The 3,535-nt window shown below is 36.9% G+C and overlaps 1 pseudogene; it reads left to right on the top strand.

Annotated features, from left to right (window-relative positions):
• The first annotated feature begins 597 nt into the window (after positions 1–597).
• On the top strand, positions 598–3,420 carry LOC105794855 (nicotianamine aminotransferase 1-like; annotated as a pseudogene).
• Positions 3,421–3,535: the final 115 nt, after the last annotated feature.

Here is a 3,535-nt window from a genome sequence, read left to right as displayed (position 1 = left end):
CTCAGGAGAAAGTTTGGTTGCATATATTTAGGAAGTGTGTGCAAGTGTCGAGTGTGGTTGCTTAGTTGTTACGCAACCTGGGTATGGCAAAAGTTGTCTATGTTTTACAAATAGAGAGACTTACACTTTGGTTCTCACTTTATCTGTTGATCCAACTTTTATTTTCTTAACTTTTCTTCCTTTTCCTTTTTTCTGTTTTGTCTGCTTTCGGTGGCGATGGAGATTTTAGGGCTTGTTTTTTTTATCTAGTCGGTTTTTGTTCTTCTTTTGTCTTTGTTTTCACATTTTATCTTAATTTTTACTTTTATCATGGTTGGAGGGAATATGCCCAAACATTAAATAGCATCGACGAGGCTTAAGGATGCAACCCCTGAAAGTGACTTGTTTGAATGTACTACCATAGTGGAGGAGATGAGAAGATTACTAGGGTTAGAGGTTGACACAAATTATATTAATCTAATATGAAAAAAAATATATTTATTTATTTAAATATTTATAATTAAATCAAAATCAAAATTTTATGTATTAAATTATACATTAAACTAAAATTTATATTTAAATCTAATATTTATTCCTTATAAAAATTAAAAACTAAAAAGAAAACATTAGGGAGTGGAGTGCTGAACACATAACATGAGCATATCATCACCATCACTTGGCCTACTAAGCACAAATTAAACTCCCTAGTACAGTATACCTGATATCCTGTGTTCTTTAACATATGTTGTGTTGACCTGATTGGCGTAGGATTAAAGACAATTTCAAGTTTTTAGGTTATCGCAATAAGGGGAAAAAAAGCCTATTGGGCAAATGATTGGTACATGAAGGGTTGTTGAAGCCGCACAACCCCCACTTCCGAACTCCATAACAAGAAGAAGAAGAGAGAAGATGGAGAATGGAGCAAAGAGATGGGGTTTCCAAGGGAAACAGGGCCTGGACGCAGCCTCAGCCACCAACGTACGAGGATATTTCAACCTATTAATGGGCAACATCAACCAAGATAATAGCTCTGTAGTCGTTCCTCTCGGTCATGGCGACCCCTCTCATTTTCCAAGCTTCAGGACTACCCCTGCTGCTGAAGATGCCATTGTTGATGCTCTACGATCGGCTAAGCATAATTGTTATGCTACCACTGTTGGTATTCTTCCCGCAAGGAGATTACATTGAATTGAGAACTGTCTCTTTAATCATGTTTCAAAACAAACTGCAAAAAATTCTAATGGTAATCAACTTTGTTCGGTTTGAATTCCAACAGGGCAATTGCAGATTACCTCAACCGTGACCTTTCCTACAAATTAACGCCCGATGATGTTTATCTAACAATTGGATGTAATCAAGCAATAGAAGTCGTTACAGCAGTTCTTTCCCGCCCTGGTGCCAATATCTTCCTTCCTAGACCGGGCTATCCACATTATGAACCTTGGTGTGCTTATAATCATCTTGAAATGCGTCATTATGATCTTCTTCCTGAAAAAGGTTTGGAGGTTGATGTTGATGCTGTAGAGACTCTTGCAGATGAGAATACTGCCGCTATGGTTATTATAAATCCAGGCAACCCTTGTTGGAATGTCTGCAGCTATGAACATTTGAACAAGGTTAAACATGCTTGTTTTACTTTCAGAATATAACTTACTCTTGTCAAAACAAGAAGCTGATCAGTGTTATCTTTTTGGAAGTTAGGTTGCAGAGACAGCTAGAAACCTTGGGATTTTGGTCATTGCTGATGAAGCTTACGACAATCTCACATTTGGAAGCACTCCATATGTGCCAATGCGAATGTTTGGGTTAACCTTGCCTATTCTCACCATGGGGTCTATATCAAAGAGATGGGTTGTTCCTGGTTGGCGCCTATGGTGGCTTGTCACAAGTGATCCCAATGGCCTTCTTCAAAAATCTGGGGTTGGCTCCTAATTTATTTTTCTCTTGTTTAAGATATGTGGTGCTAATTAAAGAAGCTACATGCAATGCATATTTAAAAGTAGAAATATATGATTATGTTGAGTTAATTATCTCATTGACTCTTATCAGGTAATTGATTCGATCACAGGATTCCTCAATATCTCTTCTGATCCCGCTACATTTATCCAGGTCTGTTAATCAACATACTTTTGCTAAGACACATGCTCAAATTGGAAAAATGCAATTGCCACTTTCTTGCCAAAAGCCAGTTGATGTACTATAGGCAATGAAGTGTATTATATTTTTTCCCATAAAGTTCTGTAAAGTTTTACTTTGAATCATTCTCCTATCCTATCCTCTGGATGAACTAGTGTAATTTGGTTTTATGAAACAGGCAGCGATTACTCAAATCCTTGAGAATACAAAGGAGGATTTTTTCTGAAAGATCATCTGCAACCTAAGGGAATGTGCTGATATATGCTACAACAGAATTCAGGAGATACCTTCCTTAACTTGTCCAAGGAAACTGGAAGGATCGATGTTTATAATGGTAAGGGAGTTGTTTGATGTTTAGGATGAATGCTGGAGAAATTGGAAAAGTATTTACATTAGTAAGCTTTCAATGCAGGTGAAGCTGAACCTGGCAATGTTGGAAGACATTAATGATGATATGGATTTCTGCCTCAAGTTAGCTAAAGAAGAATCAGTCATTACTCTACCAGGTAAGATTGACGTTTCTATATCATTTTCACCAATAGAATTAATCTGACGTCCTTATTTCCCACGGGGGAAAGAAGGAAAAAAAAAAAGACTTTTCAGTTATGATTAAGTGAAAAAAAAAAGATACTCATCAATGAACCAGAAGTATGCTCCATCAACTGCTACAAGTCTGATATGATAAACTGAAAGGTTTTTGTTGTTGATATTCTTTCTTGAGAATTTGAGATTTGAGTATTCAGTTATGAATAGGTTTCACGGAGTAATGTAAGTCCCTAAACACTCGTAAGTACCTTTTTTCCAAGGAATTCATAGTGTTTTAACACATACAAGAGGCTTGTTGCTGATTTACACTCTGAGACTAACAAGCGAAAAATGAATGGATGCAGGGATAGCAGTGGGGTTGAAGAACTGGCTTCGCGTTACATTTGCTATCGAGTCTTGTTTTCTCCAAGAAGTGTTGGGAAGGGTAAAAGCCTTTTGCCAAAGGCATGCCAAGAAGCAATAAAATAACTGTAGTAGGTGGTGTGATCAACAAGAATGCCTTGTATTTCATACCCAGTTCAATTTGCTGGTAAACTTAGGTGTTTACCAATAAACTATTCCCTTAATAGTAACATGATCCCCTGTTTCTGTGATTATGCAACTCTTTCTAAGATGCTAGTACTGAGTTTTGGTGGTCAACTGCTTTACTTTGATATTGTGATTATGGTTTAAACAAGGAAGCTCCACAAGTAGTATTAAACCCCAGAAATTATTTTTCTGTGTAATGAAATATGTGACTGTATCATTCAAGATCTTCAAGTTGCTTTTCTTTTGACACATCCACTGCTCTTCTGATATAGATAGTTATACACACACAAGGCCAAAATTCTGAACTGTGCAGAACCACCAGGTTATGTGAGAGTGACAAGAGAGT

The sequence above is a fragment of the Gossypium raimondii genome, chromosome 3 (assembly GCF_025698545.1).
Source record: "Gossypium raimondii isolate GPD5lz chromosome 3, ASM2569854v1, whole genome shotgun sequence".
NCBI lineage: Eukaryota > Viridiplantae > Streptophyta > Magnoliopsida > Malvales > Malvaceae > Gossypium > Gossypium raimondii.
The sequence above is the reverse complement of the archived record's forward strand: the minus strand, read 5'-3'. Positions and strand labels throughout refer to the sequence as shown.